We start from the raw sequence: 13,790 nt of genomic DNA, 5'->3' as shown, positions 1-13,790 counted from the left end.
GCCTCGTCTGGCACGACCGCCCCCTTCGGAAAAGGCAAGCCTCGTGCCCCGCGCAAGACCGCCGCCGCGACTGAAGGAGTCCTGGACTAAGGGATTTTCGGACGTCCGACCTGTTGTCTATGGGCCGGACTGATGGGCTGTGAAGATACGAAGACTGAAGACTACACTCGTGTCCGGATAGGACTCTCCTTGGCGTGGAAGGCAAGCTTGGCGAACAACTATAAAGATTTCATCTTATGTAACCAACTCTATGTAACCCTACATCCCCCCGGTGTCTATATAAACCGGAGGGTGTAGTCCGAATAGGTGATACTCAATATCGTAGTCATACAGGCTAGACTTCTAAGGTTTAGCTATTACGATCTTGTGGTAGATCAACTCTTGTAACACTCATATTCATCAAGATCAATCAAGCAGAAAGTAGGGTATTACCTCCATAGAGAGGGCCTGAACCTCGGTAAACATTGTGTCTCATGTATCATGTTACCATCAACTTTAAACGCACAGTTCGGGACCCCCTACTCGAGATCCGCCGGTTTTGACACCGACATTGGTGCTTTCATTGAGAGTTCCTCTGTGTTGTCGCTGAAAGGTTTGATGGCCCCTTCAATCATCAATAATGGCGTTGTCTGCGGAGAAACTTTCCTCCGCGGACAGATCTTTGTGTTCGGCGGCTTCGCACTATGGGCCAACTCGTTTGGCCATCTGGAGCAGATCGAAAGCTACGCCCCTGACCATAAGGTCAGATTCGGGAGCTTGAACTACGTCGCGGACATCCGTGGAGACTTGATCTTCGCCGGATTCGATACCGCGGTAGCCGCTCCCGATGATCATGACTTAAATCTGTCATCGGGCCGCATCCAGGAGATCGCTCCTGTAACCGCTCTGGCCCTAGAGCCGGAGCAGGCTACGCCATCCAAAGATGGGAGGATTAACCCCAGCACGGAGGACGCAGATTCCACGGCGTTGGAGCTGCACATGGACCTGGTCTCACTCGATGCCTATGCCACTAGAACACCGGACTCGTCTCCGGCTATAGGTTCCGAACCACACGAGCCCACAAACGCCGACCTTGATCGTTTATCGATCTTCGAATTCAGCGCCGCAGACATCTTCCAGCACTCGCCTCTGGGCGATGTGCTAAACTCGTTAAAAATTCTGTCCTTAGCGGAGGACTCTCAGCCGAACTATATCCGGCTCGAATTAGGGGTTGACGATGGAGAATTTCGCTTTCCACCCGCCACCCACTTTATAGCCACGGTCGAGGATTTGACCGACGAACTTGATTACGACTCCGAGGACATCGACGGTATGGACGACGATGCCGGAAAAGAAGAAGACCAGAACCCGCCGTTCACCGGACGCTGGACGGCCACTTTCTCGTATGACGTATACATGGTGGATGCACCAAAGGAAAACAGTGGCGACGACAAGGAAGACCCAGTTGAGAATAAACCTTTCGAAATACAGTCCAAGAGCCGGCGTCAGCGGCACCGCTCTAAGTCACACCGCAGTAAAGATAGCAACACCGACACAAGAGAAGATGACACTCCGGAAGGTGCCGAAGACAACGAAGACCCCGTCGGCACAACAAACGAACAAGACGAACAGGAAGATGCGCAGGTTAGCCCTGTTAAACAGGTCATGCACAAAGATTCGTAGAATGGCAGTTACCTTCCGCTCTCCGAGGATGAGGTGAGCCTTGGCACCGAGGATTTCATCGTGCCCGAGGAACCTCTTGAGCAGGAGCACTTCAAGCGCCAGCTATAGCCACTGCAAGGAGCCTGAAAAAGAAGCAGTAGCAGCTTCAAGCTGACCAGGATCTGTTCAATGATAAATGGACTGATGTCCTAGCAGCTGAAGAATACGGCCTCAAGCGCCCAACCAAAAGCTACCCAAAGCGTAAATTGCTACCTCGGTTCGACGAGGAGGCGCCGGAGTATATACCACCATCGTACAATGCGGCTGATCGGTCACCGCGTGGCCGGGACAAAACGGCAACCCATGTCGAACACCAACCCGCCCCGCCTCGTCACTCAAGCAAAGGTAAATTCGCCCACGGCCATACATATGACCTTCGGCAGAACTTGAACAATAAAGCAGGACCTACCAGATCAATCTATGGATCGCGAGGACGCACCTCGACACGTGACAAATGGCCACCTATTCGGACGTGACAAACCCAGTCATGTGCAGGCCGAACACCGTAGATGAACTTCATCAGAGCCGCGTCACGATACGGCCCGATACAGAGGCCCCACACACCCTCATTGCTTCACTGATGAGGTCCTGGATCATGAATTCCCTGAAGGATTCAAGCCCGTTGAGGGAGTCCTGAATTAGGGGGTCTCCGGACAGCCGGACTGTTGGACTATGAAGATACAAGATTGAAGACTTCGTCTCATGTCCGGATGGGACTTTACTTGGCGTAGAAGGCAAGCTAGGCAATATGGATATGCATATCTCCTCCTTTGTAACCGACCTTGTGTAACCCTAGCCCCCTCCGGTGTCTATATAAAACGGAGGGTTTTAGTCCGTAGGACAACAAACAATAATACCATAGGCTAGCTTCTAGGGTTTAGCCTCTCAGATCTTGTGGTAGATCAACTCTTGTAACACTCATATCATCAAGAAAAATCAAGCAAGACGTAGGGTTTTACCTCCATCAAGAGGGCCCGAACCTGGGTAAACATCGTGTCCCCTGCATCCTGTTACCATCCGCCTTAGACGCACAGTTCGGGACCCCCTACCCGAGATCCGCCGGTTTTGACACCGACATTGGTGCTTTCATTGAGAGTTCCACTATGCCGTCACCGTAAGGAAGGATGCCTCGTCTCGTTGTTAAAAACAACATTACCGCCGGGGGGCCCTGACTGTCGACCAAACTCTCCGGCTAGGCAGTTTCATCATGACCGCCCGTTCGGCTGCTGCACCGACAATGACTTCTCGGGTCATCGAAAACAGCCTCCATGTCGGCTCAGAATTTGCCGAGCAGATGGATCCAATGGAGCTCTCATCCCTAAACGAGCTCTTGGATCGCATCGCTGCCTTGGGAGTCGCTACGGACTATGATCGGATTGGGCTTAAACCCGATCAAAGGGAGACTAACTCTCCACCGGTCACCCATCATATTGCGGTGGTGGAGGAACAATGCGGCGATTCTTCCTCTATCTTGAGGACTAACTATGTCCGGATTCCTGAGCTCTCCGAGCCGGATACCCGTTTACGGGAGGACATCACCCAAGCCCTGAACCTAGAGTGAGGCGGCGGGCCAGTCTTATCGGGCAACATCCTGAAACCCGAACTTCCAAGATTGGAAACTCCTCGGCCCCTGGGTCTCAGATCGGGTAAGGGTTCGGACTCAAAGCCACCCACCCACCCAAGCATAAACGATCTTTCCCACATCAGGAAAGCACCCCAGGAAACAGTACATCATTATTGGGCCAGATTCCTCCTTGTGATGAACAAGGTTAAGGACTGTCTCGAGGAAGACACAGTCTCATTTTTCTGCAATAACTGCACGGACAAGGGAATCCTTAACGCCATAAGTCGCCATGGCATATCATACTTCGCCGACTTGGCGTCCATAGTATGAAAGTACTGTGCGATGGAAAGCGCCTGGAAAACCGAAACGAAATTTTGGGATAATCCGGCTCCGAATATACACCCAGTCCGAAGTAAAAGGGTGCATTATCATAAGACACCCGAGTTAATTACAAAGAAGCAAAGACCCTCTACAGGGCGTGGAACCGTATTGGAGGGATGGCTCAACGGACCCTGCAAAATTCATAGTACAACGGATACCATACCAACACACAGCCTTAGAGCATGTTGGGTACTCCGGCAGGTGGCCAAAAGTGGTGAGGATCTTCTCATCCCAGATGCCACAGAGCACCATCCCGGGGATAACAATACGGTATTAACAATCTTTGAAATCTTCGCATCAAATAATAGGCGCAAGCGAACACTCCGCAGCCTTGCCGAAATCTGCCACGTGGCAGCAATAAATCCATGGAGTGACACGGCTATTACCTTCAATGCTAGTGACGAACCTAAATTCCGAACAGCCTGAGCACCAGCTGCACTGGTCCTCAGTCCAATTGTGGACGGCTTTCGACTCACCAAAGTACTCATGGACGGCGGCAGTGGATTAAACCTCATTTATGAGGAAACTCTTCAAAAAATGGAAATAGACTGGAACCGCATTGAGCAAAGCAGCACAACCTTCAGAGGAATCATGCCCAGTCGGGAAGCACGCTCTGCTGGGAAAATCACACTAGATGTGGTATTCGGCACGCCGGAGAACTATAGGTCTGAAGAAATTACATTCCAAGTGGCCCCGTTCAGTAGCGGACACCACGCCCTTTTAGGTCGGGAGGCGTTCACGATCTTCCAAGCTATACCCCATTACGGGTACATGAAGCTCAAAATGCCCGGGCCCAACGGAATCATCACTCTCGCTAGTGATCCGGACACAGCACTCGGCGCCGAAAACAAAATAGCCGCATTGGCCCTCGAGGCATTATCCGAAGCCCTTGCGGCCGAGGAATTAACTGCGCTGCGCTCCACAGTGGACAGGGACGACATACTTGACAAGAGATCCAAGTCCACCTCTTTTAAACCAACGGATGAAATAGTCAAATTCCAAGTCCACCCAACGGACCCTACAAAAACAGCCTCCATCGGGGCACAGTTAAACCCCGTTGTGGATGCCACACTACGAGAGTTCCTACACAAGAATTGGGACATATTCGCCTGGCACCCCTCAGACATGCCAGGAATCCCACGCAGGCTGGCCGAACACAACCTTAATATTCTAAAGGGGTTCAAGCCGGACAAGCAGACTCTTCGGCGTTTCTCTGAACCTAAGAGACAAGCTATGGGAGAGGAACTAGCCAAGTTATTGAAGGTCGGATTCATTAGAGAAATAAAACACCCAGACTGGCTAGCAAACCTGGTGATGGTACCAAAGAAGGACAAATCCTGGAGCCTATGTGTTGATTTTAAGGACCTCAACAAGGCTTGCCCAAAGGATCCCTTCCCCCTCCCCCGCATCAATCAAATTATCGATGCTACCGCAGGACACGATTCATTGTGTTTCCTCGACGCATACTCCGGCTACCACCAAATCAAGATGGCGGAGTCCGACCAAGCCGCAACGGCATTTATCACACCATACGGCCCCTTCTGTTTCAACACAATGCCTTTTGGTCTCAAAAATGCCGGCGCAACATATCAGCGCATGATTCAGACATGTCTGGAGAAACAGATCGGCAAAACAGTAGAGGCATACGTAGATGATGTGGTCGTCAAAACCAAACACGTCGACTCTCTAATAGATGACTTGAGGCTCACATTCAACAATCTCTGAACATACGACATCAAGCTCAATCTGGAAAAATGCGTTTTCGGTGTACCAGCCGGAAAGCTCCTGGGTTTCATTGTCTCCGGTAGAGGAATTGAAGCAAATCTGGCAAAAATCCGAGCTCTGTCACAGTTGGCTATACCAACGGACCTCAAACAAATACAGAAATTAACTGGATGTGTGGCGGCTCTAAGCCGCTTTATCTCCCGCTTAGAAGAAAAGGCATTACCCCTTTATCGCCTCCTTCGACGCACCGAACACTTCGAGTGGACGGACGCTGCCATAACCGGATTGGAAGAAATAAAAGCCATACTGGCAACCAACCCAATCCTGGCCGCGCCAAACATCGGTGAACCAATGCTGTTGTACATTGCGGCAACTCATCAGGTTGTAAGCGCAGTGCTCGTCGTCGAACGAGAAACGGACGGACATAAATTCCCCCTTCAAAAGCCGGTATATTATGTATCCACTGTCCTCACTCCATGCAAATCACGGTACCCACATTATCAAAAGATAGCCTATGCGGTATTCATGGCATCCCGGAAGCTGCGACACTACTTTCAAGAGTGTTCAATTACAGTAGCCTCGGAAGTGCCACTTAATGATATTATAAACAACCGCGACGCCACGGGCCGGATTGCCAAATGGGCCATTGAGCTCCTCCCGTTCGACATAACATACAAACCCCGACGAGCCAATAAATCACAAGTATTGGCCGACTTTGTCACCGAATGGATGGAAGCCGAACTCCCTAAAGAGTACGGCGCATACTCTAATTGGATCATGCACTTCGACGGCTCCAAAATGCTGGTTGGTCTGGGGGCTGGCGTCCTCCTGACGTCCCCAACCGGAGATACAGTTCAATACGTACTACAGATACTATATACAGACTCCAACAACGCAGCCGAATACGAAGCCCTGTTACATGGTCTTCGGATGGCAGTCTCCATGGGCATTCAACGCCTGGAGGTGCGTGGGGATTCAAACCTTGCAATATCCCAAATAAATGGAGACTTTGATGCTAAGGATCCGAAGATGGCGGCCTATCGCAACGCCGTCCTAAAGATGTCAGCTCGGTTCGAGGGGCTCGAATTTCACCATGTGGCTCGGGAAAACAATCAGGCGGCGGATATCCTCGCCCGCATCGGCGCAAAACACGATGCGGTCCCCCCAACATCTTTTTGGAGAGGTTGTTTAAGCCATCCGTGGTATGGGAAGGGGACACCGGTAATGATAGTCCGGACCCGGCCAAAATGCCCGATACCGAACACTCTGACATAATCGGAGGCTCTGCCACCGAAATAACACCTTCAGCCCACGTAATAATGGCCATCATCGCCCCGTGGACAGAACCATTCCTGGCCTACCTAACTAGGCAGGAACTTCCTGAGGACCAAAATGAGGCACGTTGCATAGTGCGGCGATCTAAAGCCTACAGGGTCCACGAGGGAGAGCTGTATAAAAAAGCACTACCGGAGTCCTTCAAAGGTGCATCTCCGAAGAGGAAGGGCGGAAGCTTTTGGCAGAAATTCAGGCCGGACTCGGCGGCCACCACGCCGCAGCCCAGGCCCTTGTAAGCAAGGCCTTCCGTACATGTTTTTATTGGCCGACGGCCCGGGTAGATGCACAGGACTTGGTCCAACGATGCGTCAGTTGCCAGCTTTTTGCAAACCAAAGCCACATGCCACCCACCACCCTCCAAACAATCCCCATTACCTGGCCCTTCGCGGTCTGGGGGCTTGACATGGTTGGACCCCTTAAAGGGGGAACCCATAAGAAAAAAATACTTACTGGTCATGGTGGATAAATTCACCAAATGGATAGAAGCCAAACCTGTTAAAACGGCCGAATCTGGACCGGTGATAGACTTCATATCTAGGGTTGTACACCGTTATGGCGCCCCCCACAGCATCATCACTGACAACGGCACGAACTTCATGGCTGACGAGGTAAAACTCTCGTGCAGCAACATGGGCATTAAGCTCGATTATGCCTCTGTCTATCACCCACAAACTAACGGCCAAGTTGAGCGAGCCAATGGTCTTATCATGAGTGGCATCAAACCCAGATTAGTGAGGTACTTAAAGGAGTCTAACACGCACTAGTTAGAGGAGCTCGACTCCGTACTCTGGGGGCTGCGGACCACGCCGAATCGTACTACCGGATACACACCCTTCTTTGTGGTGTACTACGCAGAGGTGGTTCTGCCCTGTGACATAATTCATGACTCACCTCGAGTGCGCATGTACGAAGAAAGAGAAGCCGAGCTCGATCGGCAGGACAGTCTGGACACCCTGGAGGAGGAGCGCGACATGGCAAAAGCCCGTTTCGTATTCTATCAGCAATAGGCTCGCAGATACCAAAGCAGAGAAGTACGGGCCAAAACTTATAACGTTGGCGAGCTAGTTCTACACCTGCCGGAGAAGAAAAAGACCAAGTTCGAGCCCAAATGGGAAGGTCCCTTCATTATTGACCAAGTTCTGACCGGTGGAGCGTATCGTCTGCGGGATGCATCGAATAATCGACTTGAGCCAAACCCATGGAATGCAGCCAGGCTCTGAAGATTCTACGCCTAGTGCCGGACTCTATGTGCGTCTCCTTCCTCTGTCCATTTTTTGCATATACATTATCTGTCTTTTTTATCTTCCTTTCTTTTATTCTTTCTCAAGGCCTTCAAGGGCCAACTTGTGCCTTGCTTGCACACTATTGACGCGCTAACCGCGCTCATTATACCTAGGGGCTTCTTACACAGAAGCTTAATTATTCATCTGGACTTCATGCCCCGCACATGTGTTATTCTTCCGCATGTACCTTTTCTTCACCATTATATGCATCGATATGACTTAAGTTTTGGCCAAGCTGGGTTGCCTGGCTCTTGTATTTATGCCCTACGTTCTCGTTAATTCGGCTAGGGCATAAGGGGAGCACCTCTGCGATTGTTACTGCCGGGTCTGTCGGATGTGTACCTCAGACTGGGTGAAGCCGAAAGCTAGCGTTCTTAAGGGAATATTCGGTCGGTGAACAAAAAATGATTTTTATTTATTTTCCATATGTGCCCCCAGATGTTTTTGCCTGCGTCTCTTCTCGCAGTCTGGACATGCACTTTAGGGCATGCGTACCCATGGAAAGGAACCCTTAACGGAACTATTCTCCCTGGAAGATGTTTCTTACTACCCATGTAATATAACATAACTAGTTGGATACTTGTCTGTTCAAGCACTAATGACCCCTACGCCTGGTTTCCACGCATACCCTAAATCTTATATAACTGAGCGGGTATTCGGATACACTCCGGACTATTGGGTCCCGAGGTTGAAGCGAAAAGGTCCGCCATGACAAATGATTTACAATCTGGCTAGAAGGCATTATACATGTCACTTTAATTACATAGTCATGTAGACTGACTAAATTCCTCTTCTATACCATCCAACAGGCTGTCTAGCCTACAATCCTGTTGGGAATACTTTGCGGCTAATTCTACTTGCCCATACACTAAGCTAATGGGGATCTCTTTCCCATCGGGCCCCACAGGTCCAACCTCGGCCATGTGGTTTGGGTCAGCCTTGGTATACCGCGTCTTCACCATGGCCCAGGCTTCCCTGGCACCTTGATGGCAGGCCGATATCTTCCATAATCGGAAGCGCCGCCGTGCTCCCTTGAGCTTCTCCGCAAGCTCTCCAATGCCTTCTGGCAGGGAGACGGATGTCCACAAGGCCTGGGCAATACCTTGCATCACTTGCCAAACTTGTTCGTGCAGTTGTGAGAGCTCGGGTAGAAGATCACCCGCAGACCCGGGCATCTCCTCCGCGGGACGACCCGTCAGCATACCTGCAGACATAACTCTGTTAGCCGACTTCTCCGCCGCACCCTTTCAAGCGTTCGTTCAAGCACTTACTGAAAATGCCATGTCGAAGCCGCTTATTCTCCTTCTCGGAGTCCGCAAGCTGGGCTCGAACATCTTTCAGTTCCACGCTCAGCTTGGTATTGGCATCTTGGGGATTGTTTTTCTCCCGCCTGACCTTAGTCAGCACGCGTTCGCCAACCTTTAGCTGTCGTACGACATGCTGGTCCTCCAGATTCTCTCCGGAGTCATCTGCAATATCTATTGTTAGATCTGCAGCCATGCCGCACACTATATGGTACCTGTCATTCTTTGAAACAAATGTTACCAGCTAGGGACTTTTCAGGTTCCTTCAATGTGGCAATGGCGGCCCGAAGTTGGGTCTTGCATTCCTCCAGCTCCTGTGACAGTCGAGTATTCTTCTCTGTAAGAACCTGCACAATAAATGATCCTTAAATCAGTTGTGTAAATTGTTTCAAGTCTCAGGGGCTACTGATACATATAATCGTCATATTTTCTTACCTGTACATCCCTTACATACTGGTCCGTGGCTCTGGCTAGACCATTTTGAGCAGCACGGAGGTACGCGTCTCCAGAATTGAAGGCATCAAATGCCTCTGGTGAGAAGCAAGCGTCACGGAGTACGGCCCGACGACACCTATGATTCATGGAGCTCTCCACTTCTGAACTTGTGGCGGACAGTCTATCCGCATCCTCTGTAGGAGGAGTATCCGATGTCCGCCCCATGTCGGCTTCCGCCCCATGTCGGCTTCCGCCTCTATGTCCGACCCTGGAGCCCGACTCGTGGAAGCATGATCGCCAGCCTCTCCGGACATATTCCAGCGAGCGTTTTTTCTATTAAAGAAACATGGATGTCATTACATTTTGAGAAAGATGACAACCACGGAGCGGGGTTGTTGTCATATCTCTGCATCGGCGTCTCCGTCCTGACCGCCTTCCTTTTTGGCCTACACGGCCTCGGCGCCTCTTGTTGGCGAGTTGCTGCGGGTTCGGCACGGCGTCCCGAATGCCTTCCCTGTAAAACACCATGTGTATATGGTAGGTGAACTGTCTAAAAGGGGATCCTAGTTTTTGGAGTTGGGAGTTTGGTTTTTCTTACGTGCGACGCAGGGAGCAGTCCGGGATAGTCGGCCGTAATGGCCACCATGGCGTCATCACAGCTCAATTGATAGAACTGCCTGTCTATCAGCTCCATGAATATGTCCAAATCTTCTTCGAGTTCGGGACCGAGGGCCCGGTCAGGGTCCTCTGGTTGTGGGGATGGGCTGTTGACCTCCCTTACGGCTTTTCGCAGTTCCTGCCGTAAAATGGCAAGGTGAGTACCTACGACAAAGAATGCGGGAAGAATGGGAGTAAGGAGATATAACTCACCCAGCTTGGAGGGTTGTACATGGAGAATCCATCCCGTGGCTTGATGCAGATGAACTCCTCTTCCTCTCCCTTGAACAACTCGGACAGAATTTTTGCTAAAGCAGCAGCGGTGTCCGGTCCCTTACGCCCGCAACGGGTGGCATCATCTTCCCCGTTAAAACACTACAGGGGGTGCCCTCGATATTGAAGTGGCTGCACTCCCCGCATTATGCATATTGACATAACCTCGATTACTGTCAATCCTGATTGAGCCAGCGCTTTAATCCGGTTCATCAGGTAAAGGACTTCTCTGTTGTCTTCCTCCTGGGGGCTCCGTGGGCGCCAGCTTCGGCGTTTCTTCAAAGGAGCATTGTTGAACTCAGGAAGACCCCACCAAACAGGGTCCGGAAGGGGGACGTCCTCCATATAAAACCATTCCGAAGGCCAGTCCTCGGACATCTTCTTCGGAGTACCGGACAGGTATCCGATTTCGGCAATGCGCCATATTTTGGCTCCGCCTACTTGATAAAGTGACCCCTTCTGTGTGCGGGGGACGAGGCAAAATAACATTTTCCATAGCTCGAAATGAGCCTCGCAGCCCAGGAATAACTCACAGAGGGCAATGTAGCCGGCGATGTGTAATATGGAAGCAGGGGTGAAATTATGCAGTTGGAGGTCGTGAAACTCCAGGAGCCCGCGGAGGAATGGATGAATTGGAAATCCGAGTCCCCTTAATAAGTAAGGAACAAGGCATACCCGCTCCCCCGTAGAGGGGCTGGGGAAGCTCTCTGCTTGCTCCCCACCATTGTTGGTGGCGAGCCTGGATCAGACGGGAACCATATATGCTGGAGGGAGAAATCCCTGAGTCTGCAGTTCGACTAATCGAGTGTGTGAGACAGAACACCTTTCCCAATCACCGGGCTTAGGGCTACGGGGGCGAGAGGAGGAGCTGCGGTGGTCGACCATGTTGGAGTGGATTTTTCCGAAGCGCGCTCCGATGGATTCTCGCTGTGGTAGGATGGTATGGATTGGATCTAAGTATCCCCATCCCTTTAATAGACAATTCATTTACCTGGCTAGAGGGGTGAATGTAAAAATGCCCTGGCTCCTCGTATTCATTCGACACGTGGAAGATAGCCCTTATTGGGTGCAGAAGCCAAGAGGTCCAACATTTATGGGGCCGGACACTACTTAACAAACATCCAAAATTTGGAGAAGAACCCGCCTTGCAATGTCGAAGACAATACTGCGTGTCAGACTTGACGTCATTGAAGCCTGGTTCGGGGGCTACTGAGGGAGTCCTGGATTAGGGGGTCTCCAGACAGCCGGACTATATCCTTTGGCCGGACTGTTGGACTATGAAGATACAAGGTTGAAGACTTCGTCTCGTGTCTGGATGGGACTTTACTTGGCATAGAAGGCAAGCTAGGCAATATGGATATGTATATCTCCTCCTTTGTAACTGACCTTGTGTAACCCTAGCCCCCTCTGGTGTCTATATAAACCGGAGGGTTTTAGTCCGTAGGACAACATACAATCATACCATAGGCTAGCTTCTAGGGTTTAGCCTCTCAGATCTCGTGGTAGATCAACTCTTGTAACACTCATATCATCAAGAACAATCAAGCAGGATGTAGGGTTTTACCTCCATCAAGAGGGCCCAAACCTGGGTAAACATTGTGTCCCCTGCCTCCTGTTACCATCCGCCTTAGACGCATAGTTCGGGACCCCCTACCCGAGATCCGCCGGTTTTGACACCGACACCCGTGAACATAGAATCATACGATGGGACCACGGACCCCGTGGTGTGGATCGAAGACTTCATTCTCCACATCCATATGGCACGCGGAGATGACCTCCACGCCATCAAATACCTCCCTCTCAAACTCAAGGGGCCCGCTCAACATTGGCTAAACAGTCTGCCTGACAATTCCATTGGCAGTTGGGAGGACTTGGAAGAGGCTTTCCTCGATAACTTCCAAGGTACATATGTTCAACCTCTGGACGCTGATGACTTAAGCCATATAGTCCAGCAGCCCGGAGAGTCCGCCAGGAAATTCTGGACAAGATTCCTAACTAAAAAGAACCAAATCGTTGACTGTCCGGACGCTGAAGCTCTAGCAGCTTTCAAACATAGCATCCGCGATGAATGGCTCGCTTGCCACCTTGGCCAAGAAAAGCCAAAATCCATGGCGACCCTCACGACACTAATTGAAGGAAATATGCCCTAGAGGCAATAATAATGTTATTATTTTATTTCCTTATATCATGATAAATGTTTATTATTCATGCTAGAATTGTATTATCCGGAAACATAATACTTGTGTGAATACATAGACAAACCAAACATCACTAGTATGCCTCTACTTGACTAGCTCGTTAATCGAAGATGGTTATGTTTCCTAACCATAGACATGTGTTGTCATTTGATTAATGGGATCACATCATTAGGAGAATGATGTGATTGACATGACCCATTCCATTAGCTTAGCACCCGATCGTTTAGTATGTTGCTATTGCTTTCTTCATGACTTATACATGTTCCTATGACTATGAGATTATGCAACTCCCGTTTACCGGAGGAACACTTTGTGTGCTACCAAAACGTCACAACGTAACTGGGTGATTATAAAGGAGCTCTACAGGTGTCTCCAAAGGTGAATGTTGGGTTGGCGTATTTCGAGATTAGGATTTGTCACTCCGATTGTCGGAGAGGTATCTCTGGGCCCTCTCGGTAATGCACATCACATAAGCCTTGCAAGCATTACAACTAATGAGTTAGTGCAAGATGATGTATTATGAAACGAGTAAAGAGACTTGCCGGTAAAGAGATTGAACTAGGTATTGAGATACCGACGATCGAATCTCGGGCAAGTAACATACCGATGATAAAGGGACCAACGTATGTTGTTATGCGGTCTGACCGATAAAGTTCTTCATAGAATATGTAGGAGCCAATATGAGCATCCAGGTTCCGCTGTTGGTTATTGACCGGAGACGTGTCTCGGTCATGTCTACATTGTTCTCGAACCCGTAGGGTCCGCACGCTTAAGGTTTCGATGACAGTTATATTACGAGTTTATGAGTTTTGATGTACCAAAGTTAGTTCGGAGTCCCGGATGTGATCACGGACATGATGAGGAGTCTCGAAATGGTCGAGACATATAGATTGATATATTGGACGGCTATATTCGGACATCAGAAGTGTTCCGG

The sequence above is a fragment of the Triticum dicoccoides genome, chromosome 2A (assembly GCF_002162155.2).
Source record: "Triticum dicoccoides isolate Atlit2015 ecotype Zavitan chromosome 2A, WEW_v2.0, whole genome shotgun sequence".
NCBI classification, from domain to species: domain Eukaryota; kingdom Viridiplantae; phylum Streptophyta; class Magnoliopsida; order Poales; family Poaceae; genus Triticum; species Triticum dicoccoides.
This window is presented reverse-complemented; position numbering follows the sequence as displayed.